The sequence below is a fragment of the Arvicanthis niloticus genome, chromosome 8, assembly GCF_011762505.2.
Source record: "Arvicanthis niloticus isolate mArvNil1 chromosome 8, mArvNil1.pat.X, whole genome shotgun sequence".
Lineage (NCBI taxonomy): Eukaryota > Metazoa > Chordata > Mammalia > Rodentia > Muridae > Arvicanthis > Arvicanthis niloticus.
In genome coordinates, this window is record NC_047665.1 from 23,730,187 (window position 1) to 23,743,279 (window position 13,093).

The following is a 13,093-nucleotide window of genomic DNA, read 5'->3' on the forward strand; positions in this document are numbered from 1 at the left end:
GCTCTTTAAATGAACTGGATCCACATATCCAGCCAGTGAGCCACAGAACTGAGTGAGAGAGAGGGGCTTTCTGCTGTATAACTCTGTCTCCTGTGTGAGGAGGAGAACGTTTCCAGAGACCTTCATCAGCTGTGCCTGGTGCTGAGGTCTTGCTATTTCACCAGGGGGCACAAGCAAAAGCAGAGGGGAGAGAGCATCAGTAAACATAAACTCTAGGGCAGTGGTTGGTTCTCAACCTTCCCAATGCTGTGATCCTTTAATACAGTTCCTCATGCTATGGTGACCCCGAACCACAATATCATTTACATTACTACTCCACAACTGCATTTTTGCTACTCTAATGAGTTTTAATGTAAATATTTGAGATGCGGGATATCTGATGTGTGACCCCTGTGAAAGGATTGGTTGACCCCCAAAGGGGCCTCGTCCCTCCAGTTGAGAACCACTGCAAGGGACTTTCTCACCTTTAGAGACACTGCTGAGTACCATTTGCTCATCAATTTTATTGTGTGATGAGAAATTGGGCAGATGACCTCCTGACAGCTGTTAGGCTTTTACTTCTATATCCCATGAGGGAATTCCCTAAAGGAAATGATCTTCTTGACTGGACTATGCATATTCACAGTTTCTAAAGGACAACACCTTTTAGAATTACAGAGGCATAGACACATGAGAGTTTGTATAATCCTGAAATACAGACTCAGTGAGCTCCGTAACTATTGTGACCATGGAGAACATGGCCCCATCCTTGTATAACGTAAGGCAGAGCAGACTCTAGTGAAGAGACTGCATCTGGTCGAATCAAACATCATAGGAACATAAATGAAAGTGAAAACATCTCATGAATGACAGAAGGTAGGACTTCCAGAGCTTTCTTTCACTCCTGTGATTGGCTCTGCCTGAAAATTTGAAGCCCTGACAAGACCACAGTCTTGGGGTAAAGAGTCTTCAGCTCCTTGTCTGAGCATCCCGAAGTGTATCAGCCCGCCTCTGTCTCTCCAGTTAAGAGAGCACGTAGGCCTGATAGAATAACTGCGGATGGAGGGATTCATTTCTGAAGCAGGAAGTTGGAGAGAGAGGAAGCACCGGGTTGATATGCGTTATGGTAACTGAATCCAAGTCTGTGTTTAATCAAAGGGCACTAGGGAGGGCAGGGTCCCCTAGTCAGTAATCAGCAGCAGAAGGCCACATCAAATGCTGCTCCTGTGCTTGTGCTCCTGCTCTCTGTGTCCTACATACATCTGTAGGCAGAGTAAAAGACACCATGTAGATTTTCTATGCTTTTAAGTCTGTATGCTTTCAAACCACTTGTGTCTTACAGAGTTGCATACATCACAGTTTCAAAGACAGGACAGGATGCTACTATTAATTAAAGTTGGGGACTTTTCTGAATTGGAGACTGTGACTCCAAAGGCGCTGTGATATTCCTGGGTCATGGTGCTGTTTAAGACCTCTGGGAGACCCTGGGCTCTTTTCTCATCCATATTTGGGGGTTTCCTGGCTTAAGGAACAACTGCCTTCATGTAAGTGTGGCCTCGCATGCATGAAGCCTCGACTATTCCTTACACCTCAAAAAATAAAAACGAATAAAGAGAGTCGCAATGACTATGACATTAGTTTTAGGTTATAGTTCTATTCCAAAAGCAAATCTACAATTCATCTCAGTTTATCAGAGCAAGTGTAGATTTGGAATAATATTTATTCAGATCTCCTATTGTCATTTTATTTAGTCAAGCTGGTACAAAACAGTTGGGAATGTAACCATGTATTTTAAAATTGTGCTTTTCACTAGATCATTTGGTGTCTGAGAGTTGAATAAGTAGAATTTTGAAATGTGTTTTTTTTTTTTTTTTTTTTTTGAATCCAGTCTTCAGGATGAATTGATGTAAGTTACAGATTTGTCCCTATTCATGTAGCATCACAGTGATTTTCCATAATCTTAGCAAAAAAAAAAAAATCAATGAACTGTCTTGCTCACCCGTTCCTAATAATAATAGACAACACACGGCATGTGAAACCACTTGAGGTAGGTATGATGCGACACGCTGAGCGCAGCTTTTTTCTTCCCTGCTTGGTTACCTCATCACCATTTAAAAGTTTCCACAGCAGATCTGAAAGTCAATTTTCTATCAAATGTGTGAACAGACCCTTTGAATGTTTTATAACAAGTCACCCAGAAACTCCAGAACAATGAGGAGGTTTGGTTCACTGCTGAGAACAGCTGTTCTTTTCTGCTATGGGGACATCCTGTTCTAGAAGATGCCTGCCAAGGCCAATCATAGTAAAGCATATCTTGACCCAGCTACCTATTTATTATTATTCTTATACAACAAAAGGGATCTAAAAGATCTTCAGTCAGTATGTCAGAATTAGTACTTCACTCAGTCCTATGGGATCAGTACTTTACTTAGTTCATCCATCAGAGAACAATACTTCACTCGGTCCTTTGGGGTTTGACATGTTGGATTGAGGGAATCAATTGATTATCTAATAGTATCCAGAAGGATTTCTATAAAGGTCCAACAGGCTGGAATGAGCTGGCAGAATCTTATTTATACACTGTTAGGAAGGCCATTTTATTTCAAAGCCAGATAGAGGTTTGTCTTGAGGTATATATTTTTAAAAAAAAAAAAAACAACACCTGATACATCCTTCGAAATCGTAGATTGAAGGAAGATGTTAAAAAAGTTTTCTTTGTTCACTCCAATTTGTTCTTTGCTTGTAATTCCTCTTTTCATTGCAGCCTTTAATGGGAAACGGTCCTGTTCTCCCATGAAACAATAAACTGTCTGCACACCATAAAACATGGAAAGAAAAGAACACAACAGCAAAGGATTTTAGGTTAAGGTATTGGCTTTGTTGGGTTTTTTTGTTGTTGTTTAACTATATAACGCTATGGTCAGAAAACTTCTGCTCTCGCCTGTGAACTCTTCAGTGGCCCTTCATGTTGTTCACAGCATCCAAGTGAAGGATCCCCGGGTGGCAGTAATGACTTGCAGTGCCTTGCTCTGGGCTAAGATTGGTATGGTTACTTCCTCGGGACATAATTTAGTTGAGTCATGATTTAATTTCTTTTGAGGTTGGAGCTCAAGGGCCTCAAATAATCTTCATGCCTGTAGCCCATGTTCTGTTAAAGCTCACTTCAGGATAACGAAGAGATATGCACCACACTCTCTTAATAAAACTTTCATTGGATACCACTGACAATCTTGCTCTGCATCTGCTTCTTCCAGTGGGTACCCTCAGCCTTTATGGTCCTGACCTAATATTGAAATATAAAATAAGCAACCAGCTACTGATAGGGATGTCATATATTTGATTGGTTCTATTATATAATAATGAGACTTCATATTGAGAACTTCATAGAAGAAAGAGCTTATTGAATTCTAGCAGTCACTAATGTGCCCCTGGCCATAAGATGCATGCTTTGGTTTTCAGATCTCACTGTCTCAGCTTAAACTTTTTATCAGTGCTTTAGCCTGAGACTAAAATGATGGCCAATTTGCATGTCCTTAGACGGTACCCAGAGCCTTTGAGAACAGCGTTTTCCACTCTGACAAGCCTGCGGTTTTATTTAAACAAATTCTTCAACCCCAATTCCCTCCAGAGCAGCTGTTGGACCCTTTTGTTGATTGTAGTGGATGTATTGCAGATCTCCAGTTACCTCCCAGTGGACCACCCACCACAAGAAGCATTTGTCTGCCGCACAGAGGCTCCAGCTGACTCACGCCTCCTGGAGACTGGGCAGAGTCCTGTGTCTCAGCCGACTCCACCAACCATCTCTGTCTATGCTTTTTCCTGATACAGAGCGAGCTAATGAATCCCATCATCTAACAGGAAAATAATTAGGCGGTTAAAAGAAAAAGAAAACATCCCATTGTTTCTTTGTGTGGGAGGTTGACAGCATCCAGTCATGGAGATCTGTGATGTGAAACTGTAGCAAGGGGTCAAGGGATTTGACACTGGGGAAGAACAAAGAGCACTGTGAGACATGTAGGTGAAGCACTCAGTAGACCAGGCATTTACAGTCACAACCTGAACCCGCCATTCCTGCTGAAGTACACTACTCCCACTCTTAGGAAGGAGGTAGCACTTGAAAATGCTGTTTGTATTGAGAGGTTTATTATAATGTAAAGGTAAAATTGTGACTTAAAAGCAGCACATCATATCGCAGCAACAATGTAGGATTCAGTTTCTTAGCTTAAACTCTTTCCTTCTATAACTAAACTACCAGTATAATGTAATGCTAGTGTCCCTTGCATTCCAGTTCTGCCTTGATACGTTTTCATCTTAAAGAGAGAAGAGTCTGTAAATTTCTATATTATCAAGGGCTATTTTAATAGATATAAAATTTCAAAACCGTAAATTCATATACCATATTTATCACTCACTATAAATTATAAATACACTCTAATTTTGAAAAGTGAACATCCTGTATAAATATATAAATAAAAGAACAAAAAAATTAAAATTAAATTTACTCGGTTATTTCTTTCTTCACTAACCCAAGACTACATGATTCAGCGAATCACCCTTACATGGAAAAGAGGTATATGTAATATTTGACCTTCTTGACTCAAGATTCAGGATCAGTTAGACACCTGAGTCAGAAAAGGTGCTGGCACACAAGCCTGGTGACATGAGGTCAAGCCCTCAAGCCCACATAAAGGTGGAAGAACAGAACTGACTCCACAAAATTGCCCTGACCTTCACATGGGCACCTTAGCAAACACACCCTGCAAGCGTGCATCACGCTCATATGCAAATTAATGACAAATGGGTATTTGTTATTGCTTTATCTCCATTGCCTACACATGTTATTTAAAATGCAACAAAATAGTAATGGTTGTATAAAACAAAGAGAAAAGAATCATAATAAAACTTAACATGGGTTATTTCATGTGACTTCAACCATCCTTGTTTTCCTTCACCACGTTGCCACAGAAACTTTATTCTTTAACAATTATATAAATTCAAAGCAAATACCCCATCACTGAGCTGAAAACGCTGGGTTGTTAAATCCGTGTTCTCCTTTAGCTATGTATGCCCTAGGCCACTTACCGGCTCCATGCCCAATAGAAGCAAAGTGACACTTTGTCAACTTTCTGCTTATTTCTGGGATTCTAAACCATCATTTCTAAGGCGCACACGATGAACATACACTTGGAACATGATGCACATTCACATTCCACTGCTGCACTTTGTGCTTTTAGCACCACCTGGGGAATCATCTTAAATAAGCACGTTCTTGGTTTTTATGCACAGCCAATAGACAACAAACATTTGAATATATACACAAGCTGTAATTCTCCAGATGAATAGAATAAAATCAAGCAAACAGCCCTTGTAGCCAGCAGTCCAAGGAAAAAACAGACCCCATGTTTCTGAGGACAGATCCACACTGTAATTTTTCCAAAAGAAGATACTGTTCTGAATCCTAAAAGTAATAATAATAATAATAATAATAATAATAATAATAAATTGTTCTTGCCTCTTTATTGAAGATTATTTAAGTAAAATAATTCATGATATACACATTGCTTAGGCTGTTTTCCCTAATATGTGTTGCTGTTGCACATAGCACTAATACTATGTCTGTGGGATTCCACTGACAAGCTATAAAACTGGTTATTTTTTCTGTTCTATTTTTGAGTTATTTGCTCTTTGGACTAATCAAAGGAGGGCCAGCTTGATATACTATAGAAATGTCTTGAGTGGCATTTGTGTGTTCATGATACACATGTGTATGGCTGCAGATGCGTTATGGTACATGAACGGAGGTAAGAACCATCTGAGACAAAGTCTTTTTGTGGATTAGCTGCAGGATATCTCAGGCAAAATGGCTCAACCGCTTTGAGGGATTACCCAGTGTCACAGTGGGAGCACCAGAGTTATAGGTACAAGCGATTGCTCAAGGATTTGCTTGAATTTTGGTGATTTGAACTCATGCCCTCCTATTAAAAAGGCAAGCATTTACCCGCCAAGCCATCTCAGAAGTTGCACATTGGGATTTTGGCTTATTTGTTTTGTATTTCCTTGCCTTTCTAAGAACATCAAGAATTTAAAATATACTTAGGCAACTTTAAAAGTATCGTAATATTAAAATAGTTCATTGACATTTGCCTACTGTTTGATTAGCTGGGTTTCTTTGCCTGCTGAGCTGTAGGAGTTTTGCATGTAGCCAGAACAAACTCTTCATTGGATATAGACATTCCATTACACTGTCCCTTGTCTGTAGCTTACTTTCAACTTCCTGTTGTGTCAAATTTAGACGCGCACTTTATTTTTTCATTGCTATCATGCTTGCTGTAAGAAAAAAGAGTAAAATCGTTCATTGTTTTGTAAGCAGTCTAATTGATTCGGAATAATTTACTGCAATGATAGTTCGTTCTTTTCCACACTGCTATCTGCCCTGTGTTACAAGTTCCGTCACTGTGTATGTGCCAATTTGTCCCTGGGCTTTCTGCCCCATTCTCTATCTCGCCAGCAAGACCACCGTGTTCTCCTTATGACAACAGCCTAACAGACTTTCCCACTGGCCAACCATCTGCTCTGTACTTGCTCACAATGCTTTCTTACTCGTCCTTTCACTTCTTAATAGATTTGAATAAGCATATAATTCGATACTCACACATAAATAAAAAAAAAAGAGCAAAAACCTAGAAGAATAATTTTTCTCCACATGTCAATCTTCTTTAGGTTTCCCACTAAAATTTAAAATACGGCATGTAAATTTTCTTTAAGAATTATTTATTCATTTTATGTATATGAGTACACTGTAGCTGTCCTCAGACACACCAAAAGAGGGCATCGGATCCCATGATACATGGTTGTAAGCCACCATGTGAGTACTAAAAATTAAACTCAGGATCTCTGGATGAGCAACCAGTTCTCTAAACCACTGAGCTCTCTCTCCAGCCTGTAAAATTTCTTTTTAAATATGTATTTTTTATCACAAAATTTCTATGCTTTCCAAAATGTATTATTACAGTTATTGGTTATGTGTGTATTTAAGTGTGTGTATATGTGTGTGTATGTGTGTGTGAGAGAGAGACAGACACACAGAGAGAGAGAGAGAAAGAGAGAGAGAGAAAGAGGAGAAAGAGAGAGAGAGAGAGATCCAGGATTGTGTGCATGCCATTCAAGTAAGATGCTCTAGCACTGAGCTTTGGCACCAGTCCTTTGACTACACCTTTAGATTTTCATGTTTCTGTCCATTCATGCTGACATGTGAGTGTAGTCAAGTTTTTCTACATGGCCCACTCATTGTCAGAGCTTGCTAAATTCACTAATAAAATGTACCAGTGAATTGGCAGATTACGTGTGCTGTGATGTCATGCACATTCCAGCCTAGTTGTTTCCCTTTAGTGCTTTCTTTCTTCTTTCACTGAGATTCCCACTGAAACGCAAATCAGAGTCATAGTGAGTACCCTTGAGTATTGTCGGGTCTCAGCAAGGCAGTTCAGCATGTCACTACTGAACCTATTTCTCCATGCAGGCTTATTCTTGTTATATTCATCAAACAAGAAACAATGTTGTAAAATCTCCATTTTCAATGGTAGGAATGGTTTTCACTTGAATGGTGTTAAGTTTAACCAAATTTCTATATGTATAGAAAAAAAATATATATATATATTCATGTGTGTATTATATTATTCTATAATATTATATATAATCATATATATGAATATATATAATGAATATATGAATATATATTCTGGAATATATAATATATATTTTCCAATAGTGTTAGCTTGCAATATTAATGCTACGCCAAATTTCTTGCTGAGAAAAACCAAAAAGCTTGTGCTGATTCTGGTGTAGCATCACTGTGATGAGTGTCCATGATGCTTCTGGTGCAGTTACTGATATTTCTCATCTATTCCTGATATATTATTAATTGTGTCACTATTAACTGCCTCTTCTTTGTCAGAAACCCTGTCTGAAACTGCTTTGTGTAATATTAGTGTAGTTATACCAACTTAACTTTTAGTTAATGTTCAAAGATGATCTTTTATTTTAAAATCTGTATAAAATTTGCCCTATGAGTGTCTGTTGGATAATTAATTGCTATAGGTGTTCCCAACTAAATTATATGTTGCTTTATAATGAGACTATATTCTGAGATCAGTAATGTTAAGTGCTATGGCCATTCTGAGAGCATCATGGAATGTACATTTCCAAAAAAAAAGGTAACTGTAACATCACCAGGCTATACAATCCTTCAGGAGCACCATGTAATGTGCAATCTATAGTTGTACATAAAATAGTTTTGTAGCTTATGACTTCATCCAGGAAAATGGTAGCATTGTGTATACTTTTGTGTTGTGTCAGATAGAAAGTAAAATATTACAGCTGACTAAATATAATGTCTTACATACTAATTAATACCAAACCACCATGTTGAATTCTTAGTCAGTAAACATTTATAATGTTAAATGTTGTTTTAAAATGTTTTTAAATATTATCTAGAAGAAGACTAGGTAGGGGTAAAAAGTCTTAAAGAGATGTCATTTCCCAGGGGGAGAAAATGAACAACGGGAGAAGAAGCAGCGGACATTAGAAGAGACGGCGAACCACAGCCCGAGAAAGGAAGGTATCATGTCAAAGTGGCGGAAACATTGTGCGGGCTGGAATGTGTTCACCCTGTCTTTGCAAGGGTTGGAGTTAGTGTGAGAATTCTCATGTAGCGTTTAGACAATGATGTCTGAGCATCACTATGCAGCACTGGCTAATTCCCAAGTTGCTAAGCTATGAAATTCTCATTCATAGGGTAGACTTAGGAAACTGGCATTTTAACTGGATTTCCCAATTCCTCTTTTAGCCTCTCTAATGTCTTTACTTGAGAAAACACTGGGATAGGCCTTGTCTGGATTCACTGGAGACACATAAGACTCAACAGATGGGTAAGAAGACAGAAGATAAAGGATCTAACTTTGCCCTTTATGCCACTATCACCCTGCACTGCATTGGATGTCTTTAAAAGTGTTTGTCTAGGCCATTAACTAAGAAATGTACTTGTTATGTAGAGACCATTCAGGGGCAACTATGTCTGTGATGTTATGCTGCCACTCATTGGGGCAGAGAGAGCTGACCAACTCTTTGTTGACATTGGGCCTGAACTGCTTTACCCCTTGATAGGATTCTCTCTGAGATGAGTTGGTACTGAGGGTTAGAAGCTATGTGATAGGAGTTATCCAGTGATAGCAGAAAGCTCACTAGCCATTTGCCACTCTTCCTTCTAGATCCTGTAGCTGGTTGTGTTTCTAGAGTCCTCCAATACCATGAGCTAAGATAGAAGGTTTTACTAGCGCTTGGCAGTCTAGTCTCCAAGGCTACAGTGTTGATTTCCAGACATTTTGTACTTTCTAGCTGACCACCTGCAGAGTGTCTTCTATAAATCAATAAGAAAACATAGTAATAGAATAGTGCACACAAAAGACATAGTCAGGATAACAATGTACTCTCTGCATTCAATGTGTGGGAAATCTGTCATATGTGAACTTGTAATTTGTGAGTATTTTCCTGTCTTAGAGATTGGTTTGTCCTTCCTAAATGGACTCACACATTATAAAATGTTTTTTGTTGTTGTTGTATTTTGTTTTTGTTTTTTTTGTTTTGTTCTGTTTTTTGTTTTGTTTTGGTTTTTTGTTTGTTTGTTTGTTTTTCGAGGCAGGGTTTCTCTGTGTAGCCCTGGCTGTCCTGGAACTCGCTCTGTAGATCAGGCTGGCCTCAAACTCAGAACTCAGAAATCTGCCTGCCTCTGCCTCCCAAGTGCTGGGATTAAAGGTGTGCGCCACCACCGCCCGGCTATAAAATGGTTTTAACAGTACATGAGCTCCTCCATCTTCTTAAGATGTATCACAGCATTGTTTAGTTCAGTTTGGTAAAAACTTTGACCTTAACTTAATAAACACTGAAGAAAATTAATTTAGAAGGAGTAGAAGATTTATACTGTTTTATTTTTAACTAGGCGTTTAACTAGACTCTAAGTAATAGTCCGTGTTTTGGAGTTCCAACGTACATAGCATTATACGGTGTTCTTTTTTGCACACCCTGCCTCCACTGCCTTTTCCACCCCTCCTCCTCATCTCACCTGAGCTCTTCATCACCCCTAGCGGTCCTCCTTTGTTCATGTCCTTTGCACGTTACCTTCCTGTGTCCCAATTCCATGCTTTCACATTAGGACAGAATGTTCTCATCTACAAAATGCCTATAGTTCAGTTGAGTGACCAAAAAAGTGCAAAAAAAGCTTGTCTTACAATGTCTAATGTAAGTTAACAAGTCTGTGCTTGGCCACATTCATACTGTCCTTGGCTGTACTTGGTCCCTATGCTTCAGACTTAGAAATGACTGCAAATACAGACCTCTTCTAGATTCTATAGTCTTATTTTTATATTCATGTCCTGAGTGTAAGGGAGTATATGCCAGAGAGAGAGAGAGAGAGAGAGAGAGAGAGAGAGAGAGAGAGAGAGAGAGAGAGTCTTTGTGTTATTTTAAATTTACACCCCACACATAAAAGAAAACCTGATGTTTCTGTCTTTCTGAGTGGTTTATTTCACTTAGCATCATGGTCCCTATGTCATAGTATTCTTGCTAAGACATTTATAACTTTAGCATTCAGACCCATTCTACAGTGGCTGTCCCACAAATCTGGTGTTCACATCTTTTACTTGTCTATCTAGGTGAGAGTGGACATGAACTGGGACTTACTGCAGGATGTAGTGAAGGTTTCATGACAGTTCTTGATTTGTCTCAGGACACAGCTCCATCTTCCTCAGAGACCAACTTGGGTTTCTGTCCTTTAACAGATGTGTTCTCTATTTTCATTTTAATCAGTGCACGTGGATTATATGAAATAATGAGCCATCTAGTGACATTCACGTTGTCCTTGCCCTCTCATTGTGCACTATCGTGTCTCCTTCCCTGATGCCCCCCTGCACTTCCATGTTTTATTTTCGAGATTCTAGAAATTTAAGATGCTACACTGAGATCTAAGGAAAAAAAGCATGTGATGTTTGTCCTTCTCATTCTGACCTTTCAGACTCTGGAGAAATGAGTGGCCACCACACATTTGAAGTGAATATGCATCTGCATCTTCCTGTGGGTCTCAAACAACTGGAGTAGGGGCTAGCTCAAAAGCCATTGTCTGTGTGTGGAGTGTGTTCTTCTAGATGGGCTGACTTGTCTCAGTAGAGGATGCTCCTAGCCCTGCAAACACTTGATGTGCCAGGGTTGGGAAATACCCAAGAGAGACCTCTACTCTCTCAGAGAAGAAAGGGAATCGGGACAGTCAGGGGCTGGGGGAATGTGAAGGGGAAGTGGCAATAGGGTTGTAAAGTGAATAAATAAAAAAAGAAAAAAATTATTCTTCTTTTGAGAAAGTTGCTATTATTTGTCAGAAATAGTGGCTGAAACAATCAAATTCTTGTATTGCCTTAAAAAAAAAATGTCACCCAAAAGTTCACAGTAGCCTAATAGTCATTACTGGTATGCTGAGGTAAATACAGAGCCAAAAGCAAAACTACATGGTACATGTTTGTTGTAAAAAGTAAAACATAAGAGCTCAAGTGTGCAAACTTTTGGTAATAAACCAGCAATTATCACTGTGTTCTTGTGTGTCTAAGCAATAATTGTACATGATGTCTGTCTGACACATTAATATTTGAGCAAAGAATGAAGTCTTGACATTAGCATATTCAAACGGTTTCGTTACTAACTAACATGACAAAAGTCACCAGGACAACTATGAATATCACTGGGGAGGCTTGTCAATTCATTCCCTGGGATTTCTGGTGTTGATGTAGCCTTGGATATAGACGCTGATCCCAACTATCCTTACAGACAAAGCCGATTCTCTCTCTCTCTCTCTCTCTCTCTCTCTCTCTCTCTCTCTCTCTCTCTCTCTCTCTCTCTGTCATACACACACACACACACACACACACACACACACACACACACACACACACACAAAGAACCCCTCAGTTTTGAGCTTTTACTGATTTACAACCCAGTATATCCTGTGAGTAGTCCTAAGTGCTGTATAGACTGTTCGTGGGAACACCTTCAGGTAAGCAGTGCCTCTGATGTCATCACCCATGTGACTATGTGACTTTCAACATTGTCATTATTCTTCTTCCCAATGTCTGTTGTCCTAGTAGTTTAATATGATCTCTCTGTTTTAATATGCTCTAGTCTAATGGCAAATATTCACCTGGTTTTATACATTTAGGTTGGGAATTCTTTTTTAATTCCTTTTCATACCCTTTGACTACTTTCCATTAATCTTTCTTTTCTTTTTCTTGTTGGTTTACAGGCGTCTTCTTACATCATCCAAGTTTATTCCTTCCCAACCTAATTCAACCTAATTGATGAACTTCTTAATTAGGTGATGTCAACAAGAAAAGTAGCGCAAATATGGCAGACAACATGCTGAGGAGATGTAAGATGCTGGGATGTGTCTCCAAAGCATGGCATGGAGAAGTTTAGTTTTCACACACAAGATTTTGCTCCTCCACATGAAGTGCTTACATTGTCGAGATTCATAAATGCATCCAACTGGTACCTGCGAAACTTTGTCATACAGCCCTTGAACCACACAATGCATGACTTCCATACTTTCAACAGCTGTTGTCTCCAGCAGTTGTTACTCCGCTATAGATTCTCCGGGCATCCATGAAAAAAAAAATGAGGAAAGGGGGAAGGAGCAGAGAAAGATCAAGAACTATGCTAGGAACAACAACAACAAAACAACAAAAAAACCCAGCTGAAGTTGTATAATTGTCAATCTTTCCTTATTGCTCCTTAAATTCAAATTCTAACAGGTGATGTAAGTACATTTTCGTAATAGATATTTATCATGGTGACCCCGTGTCTGCTTCTCAGCCATTGCCACTCTCTATAGTATTTCAGCAAACAAACTTTCTCAGTAAGTCTGAGAGATTTATTCCCACTTAGGAATTGGTATTTGGTATAAGAAAATTCAGAGACCTATTAACTTGTTTGATGTCCTCATAGGTAAGAAGAGGTTAAACTCAAGTCAGTACTGGATCAAGGTGAAGCTAAGTTCCAATCAGCACACTCATCTAACACT